At 45.9% G+C, this 20,772-nt stretch overlaps 1 non-coding gene across 1 annotated transcript; it reads left to right on the forward strand.

Annotated features, from left to right (window-relative positions):
- The first annotated feature begins 18,859 nt into the window (after positions 1-18,859).
- Positions 18,860-18,997, forward strand: LOC114809621. The gene has a single exon (XR_003757397.1). It is a non-coding gene; the product is annotated as a small nucleolar RNA SNORA7 (small nucleolar RNA).
- The last annotated feature ends 1,775 nt before the right edge of the window (positions 18,998-20,772 follow it).

Raw genomic sequence — 20,772 nt, forward strand, 5'->3', positions numbered from 1 at the left:
GTTTGGCGGAGGTGAGGAGGGAGGGCGTTCCAGGACCGCGGGAGGACGTGACCCAGGGGTCGACGGCGGGATAGGCGAGACCGAGGGACGGCGAGGAGGTGGGCGGCAGAGGAGCGGAGCGTGCGGGGTGGGCGGTAGAAAGAGAGAAGGGAGGAGAGGTAGGAAGGGGCAAGGTGATGGAGAGCCTTGAAGCCTAGAGTGAGGAGTTTTTGTTTGGAGCGGAGGTCGATAGGCAACCACTGGAGTTGTTTAAGAAGGGGAGTGACATGCCCAGATCGTTTCTGCGGGAAGATGAGCCGGGCAGCGGAGTGAAGAATAGACCGGAGCGGGGCGAGAGAGGAGGAAGGGAGGTCAGAGAGAAGGCTGACACAGTAGTCTAGCCGGGATATAACGAGAGCCCGTAATAGTAAGGTAGCCGTTTGGGTGGAGAGGAAAGGGCGGATCTTGGCGATATTGTAGAGGTGAAACCGGCAGGTCTTGGTAACGGATAGGATGTGTGGGGTGAACGAGAGGGACGAGTCAAGGATGACACCGAGATTGCGGGCCTGCGGGACGGGAAGGATGGTCGTGCCATCCACGGTAATAGAGAAGTCTGGGAGAGGACCGGGTTTGGGAGGGAAGATGAGGAGCTCAGTCTTGCTCATGTTGAGTTTTAGGTGGCGGGCCGACATCCAGGTGGAGACGTCCCGGAGGCAGGAGGAGATGCGAGCCTGAAGGGAGGGGGAGAGGACAGGGGCGGAGATGTAGATCTGCGTGTCATCTGCGTAGAGATGGTAGTCAAAGCCGTGAGAGCGGATGAGTTCACCGAGGGAGTGAGTGTAAATGGAGAACAGAAGAGGGCCAAGAACTGGCCATACTGCTTCTCATGAGTTGCTTCTTCACCTCTTAGATCTAGGACTGGAGGCAGCCAAACTTTCCTCTCCTTATTCAGTCCCTTTGTTTTAATGAGGACTTTATATTTCCCATTAGCCTTGTGAAAGAATGAACCATGATCTGTGTGTGTAGGGATGTGAACAACTCTCACTGAAGTTGGGCATAGCAAAGACTCTCCCTTCCCTCGAATATTCTGAGATGAGCAAACCCGACCTGTTATTTCTCTTTCTGGCACCGGTAAAGGGGAATGCCAGAGTTTTCCCTCTTGTGTTTATTCTCATCAGAAGTCAGCTGTCTCGCCTCCAAGTTTTACAGAGCTTTTAGAAAGGCACCCTGCCTGACTGTTTTTCTAACTCTGCAGTTGGATTTCCACTTGATCCCCATCATCGCCTTGCTCTCTCTCCTGACCCTCCTGGCTCTGCGGCTCTGTAAGGGACAGGGATTTCACTTTCAAGCCTATTTCACATACCCATCTTGCTCTCAGTAGAGGAGGCTCTAGGTGAGGCAGTGTCTCACCCTGTCAGTGTGCTTCCCAGAGAATCCACGGACAGGCGAAAACAATCAGATTCAGGGAGAAAGTAAACTTTCCGTTTGTTCTCATATCTTCTACTCACAACGACGTGTTTGGTGAAAGTGTCGGCGGGGATTTTTCTCCCGGAGAAGTTTGTACCGATACATCAAAAGTGAACAATGCTGGAGGCTGGCTTTTCAACTACTGACTCTTCCCAATAGGTAGTTGCTTAGAAGACTTCGATCTCTGGCAATGTCAGCCCCTGCCTTCTGGAGAGCTTTATTTCTGAGAAAGAAGCCCTGAAAACCAACTGTCTCACCCTTGGAGCCTGTGGACTAGAGAGAATCTAGACGCAGCTCAGAGAAGCCAGAATCAATCACTTCCTACAAAGTCTGTGAACAAAAGCATTATTTAAATGACTGGAGGCTGAGGAACATGCAAAGGAAAAGGAAGGAGGGGCCCAGCATGTAAAATTAGTGAAGGTCTTTAGAAGTAAACACACAGATAGTCTTCCTGAAAAATGTATAATGCTTTATAACAAAAACAGCTCACTTCATGTGATAAACTATTTAAAAGGTAACAACACGATCATGCTTTATAGAGAAGAACATTCATGCATTTTTAAATTATTTTGTAGATCATATTGAAGGCTGACAATGGAGATTTAACACCTTTGCTGAGATATAAATGCCAAGTTATCCCCTTATTATGTTAACAAAGGGGATTGTGTGAAAATCTTTCCTTCTGATCTGTCAAAAAATTGCAATCCTCCTCCTGATGAAAGCATCTCCCACTTATCTCCTTAGCCTTCCTCTCACTGGCTGTGGGAGAACTGCTGTCCATGCTGGATTCACAGAGTTGACTCACTGACCTCCCTGCTGCGTGTTTGTTACTGTGACATTGTGCTCTCCCAGTCGCTTAGTACAATGCTCTGCACACAGTAAGAGCTCAAGATTGAATGACTGAATAAATCCCATCTGGGGAGAGAGTTCCTAAAGTAAAAGGATAGGAAGGCTATTCAGTGGACCCACATGGATCAAGAGAAACATGTTTTCTGTGGAGCGGTACAACGGAGCCACTGAAATGGGATGCATTTTCATCTAGAATGTATGGATTCTTCAGTGAGGATACTGGTTTGGAAAAAAGATTTTATACCAGAAACTGGGGTGAATGATTCTTTTATTAGAGAGGAAACTGGATTAGCAGACTTTGCCAATGTGAACTGAACCGAGCAGAAACAAAGCTGCCAATTAGACAGCTTTGTCCTTCAGATTTGATGGCCGTGGGTGGATACGTGCGGAATGCTCGCCCGGCTGGCCTTTACATCGCCATGCGGTCAAAAGTGATTAGAGCATTTGTGAAGTCAAAAATCAAATCAGAAAAGCAGGAGGCAGGAGAGGTGGGGAGGGCAAGGAGTTCAATAAAGCAGCAGGGAAATGGGAAGATATCCAGATTCCTTCCCCTGTTCACCGAAGGAATGCAAATAAAGGGGTTTAGTGTTCTTAAATCCCCAGGCTCAGGCTCGAATATCACTTTCTAGACAAAGACTAGAAAAGAGATATACTAGAGAGGTCAAGTGTACACACACTCTACAGTCCAAATCAGATCTCTTTTCCTGACTACTCTCCCCTCACTTTGCTTCATCTGTCTCCATTTCCAATAATGATAATAACTGCAGCAATAATAGTATTTCTTAAGAGCTTCCTATGTGCCAAGTATTGTAACAAGCACTGAGGTACATACGAGATAATTGGGGTGGACAAAGTCCCTTTTCCACATGGGGCTCCCCGTCTTAATCACCATTTTGCTGATGAGGAAACTGAGGTAAGAGAATTTAAAAGACTAGCCCAAGGTCACCCAGCAGATGAGTGGAAGAGTCTACCATACACTGGGCAGAAGAACTTCTCTCCTTCTGAACCAAACCAACAAACAGCTCAAGAAATTTGTCACCCCAATTGGTCAACTACGGCCAACCAGACAAGCTTGCCCTGGACTTAAGTAATGATCAGAACACAGCCAGCCTCACTTCCCTGTGTTCTCTGCAATTATTCATAATGCTAGCAAAACAGGTGAATCCCAAGCCTCTGATTCTCTTTGAATCATTGGAACAAATCACCTTAAATATGCCATGTCTTCTAGGAAAATACAGAAGAACTCCAGAAAGGGAGGGGGATTTATAAAATGGGAAGATTTAAATTTGAGTTGTCTGAAATCTCATTTCCATGGAGAAAAACCGAGTTAAGCCAAAATGGAAAACTACTCAACTTTTAAACAGCCTCGATTGTGACAAGAAATAGAAATTAAATTCTTCTGAATCAGTGAAGTCTCCTGTTTCTCCTAGTCATCACATGATAAACCTCAACCCACACATCAATTTGTTAGAAGGCAAGTCAGAACAATAACAAAGGCAAACAGCCATTAGCGGACAAGACAATTTCATCAAACAAAATCTCACAAATAATATATTGTTGTTTGTCATCAGGACACTTTTAATACACTAGAGTCCCTTCCAAAAGCTCCTATAATCAATTTCTTCTAATTTACCAACTCCGAAGAACCATGAGAGTGATAGTAATTTCATATTTTACACACCCACAGAGGTTACGACAATTGATTCCGTTCTGCGAAATATTGTAATGACTTTGAATGAACTTGAAAGATTTTGCATTTGTTTCCAGAAGCTGTTAGAGAAAGTAATTCAAACTCTGCCACACGGGCACAATTTGTAAAGGTTGTACATGAAAACTATGGATTAGCTTTTCACAGAGACAGCTATCTTCTTGTTATAACCTATCTCCTCACACGGTGAGCCCAACTCTGTGCTGAAACACTTGACTTCCTTTTTATCTGAATCTCTGTGGTAGCAGAAATCATTTCTAAACATCTGAAGGAAAAAAAGGCAATTATTGAAAATCCTACCAGAGTCTGTTGGCTTTCTACATTCCATTTTTTTTAAGAAACAAATGCCCCAAAGTAACTTGGCAGCAACCGAAGTTCCGGAAGCTCGATTCTTAAACTGAAACCCAACGAGAGCCCACCTTTCCATCTACTCTAGTTGCTCCTGCATTAACCCAGAAAAGTATATGGAGGTGATCTTGACTCCAGCACCTCTGGCCTCAGGAGAGAGGTGATTCATTAGGAGAGGACTGCAAATAGGGCAGGGTGGAAGGAGGTCTTTACAAATGCTTCAAAATCCCCACCTCCCCAGGGGAGGTTGTGAAGACGACTGAGAATACTGGAGTGGCACTTTGAGAAACATAAGCAATTGCTCTCACTACTGCTCAAAAACTCCTTTGCATTTGATTCCCCCTTTTTTCTTTCTTCTTCTCAGGTGGGAACAGTCTCTTCATCTGACACAGATATGGAAACTTCATCCTATGACTGCAGTCAGTCTTGCTATCATTCAGGATTCCTTTCTAATTATACCGGAGTTCTCGGGTGTGGGCAGGGAAAGCAGAAGAAGGGGAGGCAACTGATTAAAACGATCTGATTTGCTTTGGCTACTGTGACTCTGCTGTCTGACTTGGCTGCACTAAACCTAGGAGCCTCTTCAGTAGTGTCTCTAAAACAAGGATTAGGGGAATGTTCTCAATTTAGGCTAATTGAACATGGGGGAGGTTGCCGAGGGGAGAGCTCGGTATAAGGAGAGTCCTCTCTGGACCTCATCACTAACTCATAGAACTTAATTTCCCTTTGTGAGTCCAGGATACTACTGTGCTCCAAAGGAGGTGCTCTATCTATTGCCAAGGACACAGAAGCAATTATGTCTAATTGTGGTGGTTGTGTGGAAAGGCTTTAAGGTGCATTATAGTCTGTTCATGCCAACCACACAGCCTCTTAGATGAGAATGTTCCAAGGAAAAGGGAAAAACTTTTGCTAGTTTTCTGATCTTGTCTAAGAGCTACCGGGTGCGGAGAAGAGCATTTTTTTCTCCTCTCGAGTTTTTGTAGGGGGAGAATCGGGTCTGTCGTCTGTGACCTCTGCCTGTAGAAAGGGAGAACACTTTAATAATATTGGTGATGCCCAACTGGATTTTGCTGTGGCACTTGGGAGCAACCAAAGTGCCCCTGTTCTCTTTACGAGGCCTTCTAATCACTAAACTCTAACAGCCTTCTTGCTAACCTCCCTGCCTCCTGACTCTCCCCATTCCAGCCAGGATCAGTTTTCTAAAACAAGTTCAGTCCACCTCTCTCTACTCCTCAAGAAGCTCCAGTAGTTGCCCATCAAATGGAAACTCCTTATGTTGGCTTTAATGCCCCCACTGAGTTCATCCCCTCCACTTCTCTCGCTAATTTCCTACTACAGCCCAGCCCACACATATTGCTCCCATGCCAACCCTTCACTGTAATTCGATCTCATCTATCTTATCAGTGGCCCACGTCCTCCATCTGGTCTGAAACTCCTTCCCCTTTCAGATCCGGCAGACCACTATTCTGCCCAGCTTCCAAAGCCTTACAAAAATCACATCTCCTTAAAGAGGCCCTCCCTGACTGTCCTCTCATTTCTCCTATTCCCCCTCCCCCCTGCATTCTTTATGACCTTGAAGCAGCATGGCTCAGTGGAAAGAGCCCGGGCTTAGGTCATGGGTCTTAATCCCGGCTCCACCTGTCAGCTGTGTGACTTTGGGAAAGTCACTTCACTTCTCGGTGCCTCAGTTCCCTCATCTGTAAAATGGGGATTAAGACTGTGAACCTCACATGGGACAACCTGATTACCTTGAATCTACCCCAGTGCTTAGAACAGTGCTTGGCACCTACCAACATTATTAAACCCTTTATATCTACTCCACCCTCAGCTCCAAAACACTTTGTGTATTTCAGTGTTTTTCTCCCCTTCTTAACTGTAAGCTTCTTGTAGGCAGGGAAAGTGTCTATCAACTCTGTTATAATAAATAATAATAATTGTGGTATTTAAGCACTTACTACATGCCAAGCACTGTCATATGCACTGGGGTAGATACAAGGTAATCAGGTCAGACCTCCAGGGCCATATTCTTTCCACTAGTCCACACTGTGTTTAGTATAATGCTGTGCACAAAAGAAGAGCTCAATAAATACCATTAATTGATTGATAACCTAAATCCTTCCAGTTTTAACCAAAACCCATTTTCTCTTGATTAATCAGTCAGTGGTATTTATTGAGCACTTTATATGTTGAGAGTTTGGTCTGTCTCCAGGGCACAGGGAGAGTGTCTGGTCCTGTTCCCATTGGCAATAATTCAATAACCTCCCCTTCTCAGTCTCCTTTAGATTTTCCTCATTTCCCTTTTCTGAGTCTTTATCCTTTTATGGCTCTCTCTTCAAGGCTTAGGCCCAGCCCAAGTATACTATGGAAACAGATTCACATAACCGAAGGGAGAGATTATCCATGTTTGTCAATAAAATGCTAATTTGACTCATTTTGTTCAAACTAAATGAGTTTTTTGGTCAAGAAACCTACAGAGCTGCCTTGTTGTCAGTATTTTCCATCTGGGAAAATCCCTGCAGAATGCTACTGCCTATCTTTAGAAGGTCCTGGGATCCTGAGGAATCTGACTTTTATTCTGGTCACACATAGCTGAGGTATATGACATTTCATCTGTCATCAACAATAACCTGATTTGGGTCTCCCCACCTGTCAATGTGAATAAAGCTGTGCCATGCTAGGCTAATGGCTCAGCCATTCCATGTCCTTACTGCACATTTCCTGCTTCTGCCTTGGCTTTAAATTGAGCTGGTCAGAATCACCAGATGGTGGGAAAGGTTGAATGAGAAAGGATGTCGAGGGCGTTTTTGGATTTTTTAAAAATAGTACTTGTTAAGCACTCACTATGTGTTAGACACTTTACTAATGCTGGGGTGGACACAAACGAATCGAATCGGATTGGAAACGGTCCTTGTTCCACATGGGACTCACAGTCTTTATCCCCATTTTACAGATGCAGTAACTGAGGAATAGAAAATTAAGTGACTTGCCCAAGATCAAACAGCCTCTAAGTGGTGGAGCTGGAACTCGAACTCAGGTCCTTCTGACTCCCGGGCCAGGGCTCTTTCCACTAGGCCATGTGGCTTCTATTACCTTTTTTTAACCAAAGAAATGATAACATTTTTAAAAAGATTACTTCTGCATAGAGGTTTCTTTTGTGGGGTCTCACAGTTGGGACTGAACTATGCCCCATGGGTGTCTAAGAAGCTTTCATAAGCCCAGAGGAATAATGATAATAATAATAATGATTATAGTATTTATTAAGCACTTACTATATGGCAAGCACTGTACTAAGTCCTGGGGTCAATATGAATCAATTAGGTCAGACATAGTCCCCATCCCACATGTGGGTCACTGTCTAAGTAGGAGACAGAACAGATATTGGATCCCCATTTTATAGGTGATGGAACTGAGCCCCAGAGAAGGGAAAGGACTTGTTCAGGCAAGTGGCAGGGCTGGGATTAGAACCCGGGTCCTCTGACTCTCCAGGACCATGCTCTTTCCACTAGACCATGCTGATTAGTAAAGTTAATTTTAGAGAAAAAGTGCCAATTTTTGAAGAACCATCTATAATCGGCATGTGGCAAACTGGCTTTTACATAGAGAACGGCCAATTCAGCCTGGCTCGATCCCTACCAAATTGAAAAAGCCAGGGTGCATCCTTCCCAGGACCTAAATGCTAAATGTGATCCACATTTAAGGAAAGAGAACTGGGGAGGAATGAAGACGGTAAGATGGAGAGTAGTAAATGAAGAGGGATGATATGGAAGATGGAAGGAGTTGATGGAGAGCTTTGGAGCGGGTTTGTTTTTAATGGCATTTGTTATGTGCTTACTATGTGCCAGGCACTGTACTAAGCACTTAGAACAGTGCCTAGCACATAGCATGTGCTTACCAAATACCATTAAAACTCCCAGCATTGGGGTAGATACAAGATAATCAGGTTGGACACAGTCCATGTCCCACGTGGGGCTCACAATCTTAATCCCCATTTGGTAGATGAAGTAACTGAGGCACAGAGAAGCAAAGTGACGTGTCCAAGGTCACCCAGCAGTCACAGACATGCATGAACGTTGGTAGAACACGTCTACCAATGCTGATATGATGTACTCTCCCAGAAGCTTAGTACAGTGCTCTGCACACAGTACGCACGCCAGAAATACAATTGATCATGTTTAGAAGGCTTAGAAGGTGGTAAGAGATGTGATCTGACAGGTTAAGGGTGGAGAGGGAATTTCAGGCAGAGGGAAAAATTGGAGTGAGAAGACGGGTGGAAGAGCAGGCAAAAAGTCCTCGTAATTAGTGAAGCAGCATGGCCTGTGGGAAGAGCAAACAGGTCTGGGAGTCAGAGGACTCCACTTGTCTGCTGGGTGACCTTAGGCACGTTGCTTAACTTCTCTGGGCCTCAAATACCTCATCTGTAAAATGGGGATTAAGATTATGGGGCCTATGTGGGACAGGCACTGCGTCCACCTCGACTTGCTTGTATCCACCCCAACACTTAGTAGAGTATCTGGCACATAGTAGGGGCCTAGTAGCCACAGTTATCATTAATCATTATTTAGCAGAGACAGGATTAGAACCCAGGTCCTCTAACTCCCAGACTTGTGCTCTTTCCACTAGGCCATGCAGCTTCTCCATTTGTGAGGACTTTTTCTTGCTCTCCCTCTCCTGTCTTCTCACTCAGGCTTTTCCCCCTGCCTGAAACTCCCTCTCTACCTTAACCTGACAGACCACTCTTTCACCAACCACTCTCACACTTTCTGTTGTTGTCTTATGTCATCAAGTTGTGTCTGACCCTTAGCGACTCCAAGGAAACATCTCTCCCAGAATGCCCCACCTCAATCTGCAATCGCTCTGGTAGTGGATCCATAGAGTTTTCTTGGGAAAAATACGGAAGTGGCTTACCATTGCCTCCTTCCAGGCACTAATCTTTGTCTCTGTTCTTGACTCTCTACCAGTCCACTGCCCTGCATAGAAGAGTTTTGACTTGTACCACATTGCCTTCCACTCTCTAGCCACTGTCCAAACTAGGAATGGAATGAACAGGCCTCTGCTTGACTCTCCCTCCTATAGTAGAGACTGGTAGAGTACTGGAAACTCTGCAGGAGTGACCTGAGAGGAGGACCCCTTTCTAAGCTCTCATAAAACTCAACAAGTCTTCTTTGATTTGATTCTCAATTTGTCAATCAATCAATGATATCTATTGAGTGCTTATTATGGGGCAGAACACTTAGTACTAAGTGCTTCGGAGACTACTATACAACAAAGTTTGTAGACACATTCCCAGCCCACAACAAGGTTGCAGTCTGGATGATGAGACACATCAGCACATTAGATGTCAAGAATTGTATTAAATGTTAAGCTAGATATAAGTTAATAAGGTCAGATATACTCCCAGTCCCACATAGGGCTTACGGTACAAGTGGGTCTGAGAACGGGTACTGAAGCCTCATTTTCTAGATGAGGAAACTGAGGAACAGAGAAGTTAAGTGACTTCCCAAGGTAACACAGGAGGCAAATGGCAGAGATGGGATTAGAACCCAGAACCTCTGACTCCCAGGCCCTTACTTTCTCTGCTAGACCACGGTGCTGTATGTACTTTTTTTATTGAAACCCTTCTGCAGCTCATAAACATGGATCGATGAGACTGTAAGCCCGTCAGTGGCAGGGATTGTCTCTATCTGTTGCCGAATTGTACATTCCAAGCACTTAGTACAGTGTTTTGCACATAGTAAGTGCTCAATAAATACTATTGAATGAATGTGGAATGGACTGTTATACAAATTTATTTATTGGGGCTACCCTATTTACAAATATTTTTACATCAGTCTCCCCCTTTTGGCTGTAAGCTCCTTGTGGACAGGGAAATACCCCGCTTCTGTTGTGTTCTCCTGAGAGCTTGGAACAGAAGATCGCACCAAATGGTGTTCGAAAGATACCGTTAGTACCTTTACTGCTACTTAATCTTTTATGGAAATCTGCAGAACCCAGAGAGTATCCCCAGAGCTCCCTTGACTTCCTTTTTCTCCAGAGTAATTGCTTTCCTCTCCCTTGCAAGGACAGGCTCTCATTTCCTGAGTTGTGGAACTCAGTAGCAGCAGCTGAGGTGGTGGTAGATTCTGTATTTAAAATGAAAAGACTCTTCTAGGTACCAAACAGGGATTAGACCAGCCAAATCATAGACAGCCCAATATTCATTCATTCAACCATATTTCATTCAGTTCAATAGTATTTATTGAGTGCTTACTGTTGGCAGAACACTGTACTAAGCGCTTGGGAGAATGCAACAATAAACAGACCCATTCCATGCCCACAACAAGCTAACAGTCTGGGAGGAAAGACATTAGTATGAATAAATAATTTACAGATCTGTACATAAGTGCTGTGGGGCTGGAAGCAGGCAAGAACAAAGGGAGCAAGTCAGGGTGATGCAGAAGGGAGTGGGAGAAGAGGAAAGAGGGGGTTAGTCTGGGAAGGTCTCTTGGAGAAGATGTGCCTTCAATAAGCCTTTGAAGGGGGCAGGGGAGAGTAAATCTGACATATTTGGAGAGGGAGGGCATTCCGGGCCAGAGGCAGGATGTGGGCAAGGGGTCAGCGGTGAGATAGACGAGTTTGAGGCACAACGAAAAGGTTAACATTAATGGAGCAAAGTGTATGGACTGGGTAATAGTAGGAGAGTAATGAGGTGAGGTAGGAGGGAGCAAGGTGATTGAGCGCTTTAAAGTCAATGGTGAGGGGTTTTTATTTGAGGCTTATTTATTTATTTATTTGAGGCTTAATATTTATTTGTGGATGGGTAACCACTGGAGTTTTTTGAAAAGTGGGGAAACATGTCCTGAACATTTTTGTAGAAAAGCGATCCGTGTAGCAGAGTGAAGTATGGACTTTAAATATCTGTAAGTTTGTTATATATCTGTAATGTACTTCTTTATATTAATGTCTGTCTCTCCCTCCAGACTGTAAACTCGTTGTGGGCAGGGAATGTGTCTATTGTTATAGTGCACTCTCCCAAGCGCTTAGTACAGTGCTTTGCACATAGTAACCGCTCAATAAATATGATTGACTGACTGACAGAAACCCAGTCCTGCAGCCAAATTCTCTAGTTACTTACTGTATCAAAATCAAAGATGCTCCTCCTATGGAAAATGTGATGGTTGTCCATGAAAAGGCTTTTTTTTTCTTGATTCTGGGGTGGTTCAACACCCCCCTTCTCTCACACCCACACCTCTGACCCACAAACCTTTTTTAATGGTATTTAAGCTCTTACCATGTGCCAGGCACTGTACTAAGCAGCCTTTCCTGACTAAATTCTCCTACCTCTTCTCCCACTCCCTTCTTTGTCACTCTGACTTGCTCCCTTTATTCATCCCTCCACTCAGCCCTACAACACTTATGTACATATCTGTAATTGTATTTACTTATTTAATGTCCATCTCCCCTTTTAGACTGTAAGCTCACTGTGGGCAGGGAATATGTCTGGTGTTATGTTGCATTCTCCCAAATGCTTAGTACAGTGCTCTACACAAAGTAAGTACTCCATAAATTTAATCCTGGCTCTGCCACTTGTCTGCTGTGTGATCTTAGGCAAGTCACTTCACCTCCCTGTATCTCATTTCCCTCATCTGTAAAATAATAACAATAGTCTCGATTTTTGTTAAGCGCTTAATATTTGCCAAGCAGTGTTCTAAGTACTGGGGTAGATACAAGGAAATCAGGTTGTCCCAAGTGGGGCTCACAGTCTTCACCCCTTTTTATTAATAATAATAATATTTGTTAAGTGCTTACCATGTGCAAAGCACTTTTCTAAGTGCTGGGGGGGAGGTACAAGGTAATCAGGTTGTCCCACGTGGGGCTCACAGTCTTCATCTACATTTCACAGATGAGGTAACTGAGGCACAGAGAAGTTAAGTGACTTGCCCAAAGTCACACAGCTGACAAATGGCAGAGCCAGGATTAGAACCTATGACCTCTAACTCCCAAGCCTATGCTCTTTCCACTGATCCATGCTGCTTCTCTATGGGATTGAGAATGTGAGCCCCACATGGGACAGGGATTGTGCCCAGCCCAATTCGCTTGAATCCATCCCAGGGCTTAGTTCAGTGACTGGCACGTAATAAGAACTTAAATGCCATAATTATCATTATTATGCATAAATACAATTAGCTTACCAAATGACTGACTCTGGGGTAGATTATGTATCCAACATAATCAGGTTGGATACAGTCCTTCTTTCATATGGAACTCACAGTTTTAATTCCTATTTTGAAGTTGAGGTGAATGAGGCACAGAGAAGTTAACTGACCTCTCTCATGAGAACCCATGCTCTCTCCACTAGACTACACTGCTTCTGCGTGTTGCTGCTTCTTCCCCTTCATACCTGAATGGAGCTGAGAAGTGATCCAGGCTACTAGAAGGGCCTAAATGCACCCCTCTGGCTCTGCTTCCAGGCTTCTTTGACTTCCAATAATATTGTGTCCCCAGCCGGGGCCAGGGCCGGCAACCTGACCCGATCCTCTGCTCAGATTCAAATCCCGGCCTTGAAAAATGAACAAAGCTCTGGTTTTGCTTCCGGGAAGATTCCGATGGGCCTTGCGCCTTCTTACCTGCTCATTTCCTTCTCTGTTCCCATCCTTTTCCAGCAGGCCCTGGGGGGCCAAGGCTAATGTTCTCGAACAGCCCATTACCGGCGAACTTGTACAGGTTTTCAATTACCCACTGTGGATGGGCACACCTCTCCCCGCCTGGCGCCCTCATGCAGATAAGATCCCTCTCCGTCAGAGAAATCTGACAGGGCTCTAAACACCAGTTCATTAGGGAAGGTTTGCAATGGAAATATACACCCTCCTACTTCCCTACTCCACCCCTCCCTAGAGCAGGGGATTGCAAACCTTATTCTTGCCATCGTTTGTGGCTGTTTGGAACTGTTTCCCAAACACCCACGCTTTGCATCTTAGGAAGTGAGGTGTTTAAGGAACCTGAATCAGCGACCATTGTGGGAGTCAATGAGAGGGTGATGTGCTGACCTGTCAGCTTGACTCTTTTCTGCCTGGTATAGAACAATGCAGAGAGGGGATCGTGGGCAAGTGGGTCACCAGAAAGTTCCAGAGTCTCCCTGTCCTCCGGCAGACTGCCCGGAGAGGTTGGTTTTGCTTTAGACGGGCTCTTCACACTGGAATTTCCAGGTGGCAATAAGGGGAGAAAACGGGAGTCACTTGTCCCCTGGTTGCTGCTCACATCCAACACTTTCACGGCAAGCGGTGCCCTCTATGCGCCAGGCTCAAAGACCGGACTGATGGTGTAGAGCTGCCTTATGCTCTTTGATTACCATTTGCCAGGCTTGCTGGCAATGGGGATGGCTCGCATCATCTGCACTCTCTCAGCCATGGCCGTGACCCCCAGGGATGGCCATCAGAGCCAGCCACTCAGTTTTGGAACAGATGAAGCTAATGCTGAGAGAAAGTGAAAGTCCACCCTCTGGGGACCTTTCCGGGGTCCCTCAGTTCTCTTTTTTATGTCTTTCTTTTAACGTTCTTACTATGTGCTTACTGTACTAAGTGCTGGGGTAGCTTGCAAGGTTGTCAGGTTGGACACAGTACATATCCCACATGGAGCGCACAGTCTTAATCTCCATTTAATAGATGAGGTAACTGAGGCACAGAGAAGCTAAGTAACTTACCCTGGATCACACGGTAGACAAGTGGCAGAGCCAGGATTAGAACCCCGATCCTTCCGGCTCACAGTTGTGTGCCCTATCCACTGGGTCATGTTGCCTCTACCTACATCTACCATACTGATGATGATGTTGATAGTATTTGTTAAGTGTTTACTATGTGACAAGCACTCTTCTAAGTGCAGGGGTAGGTAGAAGGTAGTCAGGTTGGACATAGTCTCTGTCCCACATAGGACTCACAGTCTTAATCCCCATTTTCCAGATGAGGGAACTGAGGCATGGAGAAGTTAAGTGACTTGCCCAAGGTCACACAACAGACAAGCGGTGGGGTCAGAATTAGAACCCAGGTTCTTCTGACTCCCAGGCCCATGCTGTCTGGGTCCTTAAGAACCAAAGATTAACATCAAGCAGCATGACAGTGGCAAGAGCACATGTTTAGGAAGCCAAGGATGTGGGTTCTAATTCTGCTCCACCACTTGTCTGCTGTGTAACCTTGGGCGAGTCACTTAACTTCTCTGGGCCTCAGTTACCTCATCTGTAAAATGGGGATTAAGATTGAGCACCACGTGGAACAACCTGATTATCTTGTATCTACCCTAGCACTTAGAACAGAGCTTGGCACACAGTAAGCACTTAACAAATACCATTATTATTATTATTTTTATTGTTATTTCAGGGAACATTGGGGCAAGGACCTGCATGGAAGAGAGGAAGGGGCGGGGTTCACCAGAGCGGTTGAAGGCCTAGCAGCGTAGACAAGGATCAGAATGGCCCCAAAGCGTGTCCTGTGATTGTGCTGTACAACACCCATATTTCAGTAGAGCACAACAACTCTCTTCGCATATCCGACAAAATCAGTGTGAGAAATGACAGTCACCAATCATTTTCCCTTGGACTGTTATTTATCTGGAGCTAAGTGGTACCGAGGAGATATTCATGGGAAAAAGCAATTAGCATTGTCATCTATCTCAATGAGAGACAATAATAATATTAATTACCAGCCAGACTGGAGAACAATGGAGATTTAAAACAATTTGTGATAGAGAGATATGCAGGGGCCACGTTTCCTCCACGTGGCTCTCTGACAGGTCCCCATTCATTACTGTAACAACTGGAGATTGTCTGCCTCTTCAGCTACTGGAGGTCAATCCTTCATTGCCGACATCCCTGTGATAAGGAAAGCCTCTGTGATAATTGCCGAAGTTGGAGCAGAGGCTCTGAGAACCACCTGGAAATTCACCTGCCTCAGACTGTACTTGCCCAGCCTTCAAAGCCTTACTGAAAGCTTTCCCTGACTAAGCCCTCCTTTCCTCTTCTCCCACTCTCTTCTGTGTTTCCTTGACTTGCTCCCCTTAATCAACCTCCCGCCCTTGCCACAGCACTTACATACACATCCATAATTTATTTATATTGTTTCCCCCCTCTAGATTGTAAGCTTTTTGTGGGTGGGTTTCTGTCATGTTGTTATATTGTACTCTCCCAAGCACTCAGTACAGTCCTCTGCACACAGTTAACGCTCAATAAATATGGTTGACTGACTGACTGCCAGCCATGTGATGGCAGAGTGATCCAGTCGTGGTATTCCATTGTGCTGCTTGGAAACAGTGAAATAATGCAAATCAATTCATGGTATTTATTAAAAGGGAAAGCTTTTCTCTTGCTCCTTATTAAGGACACCTCATGCTCTCACCTGTGCTTTCTCATCTCATTCCCCCATAGAACACTTGAAATGCTCTCATATATAGGCAAACCAGCACCATCGCAGAGTATTTAGGACATGGGCATTTCATAGAGGACCAGGTGCCCAGTGGCAAGAGCATGGGCTTGGCAGGCAGAGGTTGTGGATTCTAATCCTGCTGCTTCTCTATGTGATGTTGGGCAAGTCACTTCACTTCTCTGTGTTTCAGTTCCCTCATCTGTAAACTGGGGATTAAGGATCTGAGGCTCATGTGGGGCAGGGACTGTGTCCAACGTGATTACCTTTCATCTACCCCAGTGCTTAGAACAGAGCTTGGAACAGAGTAAGCATTGAACAAATACAGTAATTATTATTAATTATCATTACTTCATTCATTCTACAGTATTTATTGAGCACTTACTATGTGCACAGCACTGTACTAAGCACTTGGAATGTACAGTTCAGCAACAGGTAGAGACGATCCCTGCCCAACAACAGGCTCACAGTCTAATATTCAGGAGGGGTTAAGTACAAACGGCCCCTGTTTTCCAGGAAACTTGCGGGCAGACCATCCTGCAGAGAGGACTGTAGTGATGATGATGGCATTTGTTAAGCACTTACTGTGTGTCAAGCACTGTTCTAAGCCCTGGGGTAGATACAAGATCATCTGGTACAAGCTCTCATAATATCCCGATTGGATTATTATGTCCACCTTCTCTCTGATCTCCCTTCCTCCTCACTCTCCCTGCTCCAGTCTTCTTCATTCCGCTGCCCGGATCATCTTCCTGCAGAAAGGCTCTGGGCATGTCACTCCCCTCCTTAAAAACCTCCAGTGATTGCCTATCAACCTCGGCACAAAACAAAAACTTCTCACTCTTGGCTTCAAGGCTCTCCATCACCATGCTCCCTCCTACCTCTCCTCCCTTCTCTCTTTCTACTGCCCACCCCGCACACTCCTCTCCTCTGCTGCTCACCTCTTCCCTGTCCCCCGTTCACGCCTATCCTGTCGTCGATCTCTGGCCCACATCCTACTGCTGTCTTGGAATGCCCTCCCTCCTCACCTAACTCTCTTCCTCTCTTCAAAGCCCTACTGAGAGCTCACCTCCTCCAAGAGGCCTTCCCACACTGAGCTTCCCCTTTTCCCTCTGCTCCCTCTTCACCTCCCCTCAGCTAAGCCCCCTTTCCCTCTGCTCCTCCCCCTCTCCCTTCTCCTCAACACCGTGCTCATTTGCATACATTTTTATTACTCTATTTATTTTGTTAATGAGGTGTACATCCCCTTGATTCTATTCATTGTGATTAAGATGTCTTGTTTTTGTCCGTCTGTCTCCCCCGATTAGACTGTAAGCTTGTCAATGGGCAGGGATTGTCTCTATCTGTTGCCGAATTGTACATTCCAAGCACTTAGTACAGTCCTCTGCACATAGTAAGCACTCAATAAATACTATTGAATGAATCTGGTTGGACACAGTCCCTACCCCACATAGAGCTCACCATCTTAATCCCCATTTTACAAATGAGGTAACTGAGGCACAGAGAATGAAGTGATTTGCCCAAGGTCACACAGCAGACAAGTGACAGAGCCAGAATTAGAACTCAGGTCCTTTGGACTCCTAGGCCCATGTTCTACCCACTAGGCCATACTGCTTCCCAGGCTCTAGCACTGTCACGGTCTGAAGAAGCATCAGGCAGGGCTAAGGCAAAGATGGGCAGGGAGGACTGGGCGAAATGATATCCTGATTTCTAGTTAGATTTACACGTGTCCAGAACCTGATTTGTTTTCGACTGGGCTTGTGCAGCTACTCTTGCCTGCCTGATCCTTGTGATAACTGCTGAAGCACCCATCCAGGTTGGCTGTGCACAGCAATACAATCCCTCCATTGAGTCCGGGTGCTGAAGGCATAAATCTCTGACGGTTTCATCAGAAGAAACACTCAGAGGTGGAGGCAGTCTAAGAGAGCTTGCAGCCTCGCCCTGGGGGGTGGGGGCAGGGAGGGCAATTAGGGGTGAGAGAGTCATTCATTCATTCATTCATTCAATAGTATTTATTGAGCGCTTACTATGTGCAGAGCACTGTACTAAGCGCTTGGGATGAACAAGTCGGCAACAGATAGAGACAGTCCCTGCTGTTTGACGGGCTTACAGTCTAATCGGGGGAGATGGACAGACGAGAACAATGGCAATAAATAGAGTCAAGGGGAAGAACATCTTGTAAAAACAATGGCAACTAAATAGAATCGAGGCGATGTACAATTCATTAACAAAATAAATAGGGTAATGTAAATATATACAGTTGAGTGGACGAGTACAGTGCCGAGGGGATGGGAAGGGAGAGGTGGAGGAGCAGAGGGAAAAGGGGAAAAAGAGGGTTTAGCTGCGGAGAGGTAAAGGGGGGGTGGCAGAGGGAGTAGAGGGAGAAGAGGAGCTCAGTCTGGGAAGGCCTCTTGGAGGAGGTGAGTTTTAAGTAGGGTTTTGAAGAGGGAAAGAGAATCAGTTTGGTGGAGGTGAGGAGGGAGGGCGTTCCGGGACAGCGGGAGGACGCGGCCCGGAGGTCGACGGCGGGATAGGCGAGACCGAGGGACGGTGAGGAGGTGGGCGGCAGAGGAGCGGAGCGTGCGGGGTGGGCGGTGGAAAGAGAGAAGGGAGGAGAGGTAGGAAGGGGCGAGGTGATGGAGAGCCTTGAAGCCTAGAGTGAGGAGTTTTTGTTTGGAGCGGAGGTTGATAGGCAACCACTGGAGTTGTTTAAGAATGGGAGTGACATGCCCAGATTGTTTCTGCGGGAAGATGAGCCGGGCAGCGGAGTGAAGAATAGACCGGAGCGGGGCGAGAGAGGAGGAAGGGAGGTCAGAGAGAAGGCTGACACAGTAGTCTAGCCGGGAGTCTCACCAACTGGTCCATTGGCCCCCTTTCTCATGGCCCGAATTCTCCAGTGGCTGCCCCTTTGCATCTGCTGAAATGAAACAGGCTGGATTTCCAACCAGAGAGGCATCTTTTCCATCATCATCAAGTAGTTTAAACAGTTTAATGGGAGGGTGAGCAGGCATTGAAACCCCATTTAATGGATGAGGATGTTGAGGCTCAGTGCAGTTAAGTGACTTGCCCAAGGTCATACAGCTGACAGTTGGCAGCACTGAGATTAGAATCCAGGTCCTCTAACTTCCCCCTCTCAGGATCACAACTGGAGAGTTTCCAATACTCTACCAATCTTGGCTATGGGAGGGAGAGTCAAGCAGAGGCCTACCCATTCCATTCCTAGCTTGGCCAGTGGGTAGTGAGTGGAAGGCCATCTGCCACAAGCCAAAACTCCCCTCTGCTGGGCAGCTGTGGCATGAGAGGGAGTCGAGGGCAGAGGCTCAAGTTTAGTTTGGAAGGCAATGGTAAACAACTTGTGTATTTTTTAATTAAGAAAACTAAATGGATACACTACCAGAATGATTACAGATAGAGTGTGTCATTCTGGGAGAGATGTGTCCATGAAGTTGCTATAGGTTGGAGATGACTTGGCGGCATAAGAAAAAAAAAAGACCTCTGACTGCCAGGCCTGTGCTCTTTAGACTAGGCCATTCTCCTTCTCCTCCTCCTCTTCCTCCTTCTTTGCATCCTCCTCCTTCTTCTCCTCTTCCTCCTTCCCCTCTTCTTCTTCATTCTCTTCCTCCTTCTCCTCTTCTTCCTCTTCCTATTCCTCATTTTCCTCCTCCTCCTCTTTCTCCTTCTCTTTCTACACTTCCTCTTCCAGAGAAGTTGTGCACCTTAGTGGGAAAGATTATGGGCCAGGGAGTTAGAAGGACCTGGGTTCTAATCCTGACTCTACCACATGTCTGCTGTGTGAACTTGGGCAAGTGACAACTTCTCTGGGCCAGTTACCTCATCTGTAAAATGGGGATAAGAGCATGAGCCCCATGTGGGACAGGGACTGGGTTCCACTGATTAACTTGTATCTACTCCAACACTTAGAAAAGTGCTTGGCACATAGTAAGTGCTTAACAAGTACTAAAATTATCCTCTTCCTCTTCCTTCTCCTCCTACTCCTCTTTCTTCTCTTCCTCCTCTTCCTCCCCCTCACCCACCACTGCGACTGTCTCTGTGGACACCCCCACCATTACTGCTGCCTAGGATGGACACCATAGTGGGGAGATTGCAAGCAGCACCTGACTCTTACCTATCATTCAATCATATTTATTGCATGCTTACTGGGTGCAGAGCACTGTTCTAAGCACTTGGAAAGTACAATTCAGACATTACTCTGTGGTTCAAAACCACAGTGAATCCCCAGGGTTCTCACTGATGCCGATGACCACACCCATCATGTACCAAAACAGAACCTTGGTGTTTCTCTCTGGCAAAATGTCTTCCTCGAGGTCCCCCTGTGACACAGAGTCACAGCCTGCCTTAACATGTCATAGAGACCCTGAATCAAAGTTGGCTCTCCTTGGCACAAGATAAATTGGAAGGTTCTGCAATTAACTGGAAAAAACATACATGCAGTGTAGCTTCCTTCTCTCTCCCCAGAACTGTAGAACTAAGAGGCAAGGCTGTAGATCGAGATCAGGTAACTTCGAGAACCGAAGGCAACTGCATAATATCTTCCTAGTCTATCTTGTTGGAAGAGCAGTTACATACAAATAGCTCCTGCTCTTCTCCTATCCAGGGGATAGGCTAAGAAGAAAGGGAGTCCAAATGGAGGACAAAAGATACAGGTTGGAAAAAAAGGAAGGGCTTCTTGTCTGTGAAGGGTGTTCGATGCGTACGCATTTTAAATATCACCTCCTCAACTCTCTCTAACCCTTATGAGGCTTGTCCAATGCAGTTTGGCTGGCTGAGTGGTTTAAAAGACTGGGGCATCCCAGCAATCAGAAGAATGAGCAATTGTCCCTTGGCTCTAACTCTGCCCGAAAATACCTATGGCAGAGCCTTTCAACTCTGAGACCAGACAGCTCCGGGAAATGTACTTCAGTTTCTGAGTTTCCCAATTACCCTACTTTTTTCTGTCCCCGCTTCCCGTACCCAGTCCTCTTTAGATCATTAGGTACTTGGAGAAAGGGAAATTGTGTCATAAGTCTTTGCAGTTGCTCT

Source organism: Ornithorhynchus anatinus, chromosome 2 (assembly GCF_004115215.2).
Source record: "Ornithorhynchus anatinus isolate Pmale09 chromosome 2, mOrnAna1.pri.v4, whole genome shotgun sequence".
In the NCBI taxonomy this organism is placed as follows: Eukaryota; Metazoa; Chordata; class Mammalia; order Monotremata; family Ornithorhynchidae; genus Ornithorhynchus; species Ornithorhynchus anatinus.